The sequence below is a fragment of the Penaeus monodon genome, chromosome 27 (assembly GCF_015228065.2).
Source record: "Penaeus monodon isolate SGIC_2016 chromosome 27, NSTDA_Pmon_1, whole genome shotgun sequence".
Classification (NCBI taxonomy): Eukaryota; Metazoa; Arthropoda; class Malacostraca; order Decapoda; family Penaeidae; genus Penaeus; species Penaeus monodon.
In genome coordinates this window covers 8,072,848-8,073,273 of record NC_051412.1, presented here as the reverse complement: position 1 = coordinate 8,073,273, position 426 = coordinate 8,072,848, and the positions used below count along the sequence as shown (strand labels likewise).

The window sequence follows — 426 nt, the reverse complement described above, 5'->3', positions numbered from 1 at the left end:
ACTGCTAATACTGTGCATACTATCCAGGGGAATTGGTGGCCTCTCTTCGCAGCTCAGTCTACTTCTTCGAACCTTTGTGGTACTTTCCTACATATGAAAAAATCTACGACGTTAACTCTGGTTGGTGTCACACAATGCTCGAAAGCATAGTCTGACTTTATAGTTTTCGTCAGTCACTAAAAGGCATTGTAACCATGGATGAAACTGAAATAATAATAATCATTCACATTTTAGTCAGTTTTCACAACGCATTTTCATTCATTTCAGATAAACTGAGAGAAGTAATCAGGCTACTATTTACGTGTCAGCTTACTTCGGTCAAATACATTTTACCTGATCTGCACGCGATGAAATTCATCATTAGGCGACCTCGAGGCCTGAGTATGCCTCTCTTCTGTGTTTTCTATATTCATTTGCATATGCATC

General features: G+C 39.0%; 1 long non-coding RNA gene across 2 annotated transcripts in view; it reads left to right on the top strand.

The window, feature by feature from the left end:
* The window catches only part of LOC119590348, a 6,217-nt gene extending 5,830 nt beyond the window's left edge, over positions 1–387 (top strand). For both annotated transcript variants that reach the window (XR_005230255.1, XR_005230254.1), the window contains exons 4-5: positions 28–120; positions 268–387. This is a non-coding gene — a long non-coding RNA (uncharacterized LOC119590348). The remainder of the gene's footprint in view (positions 1–27; positions 121–267) is intronic.
* Positions 388–426: the final 39 nt, after the last annotated feature.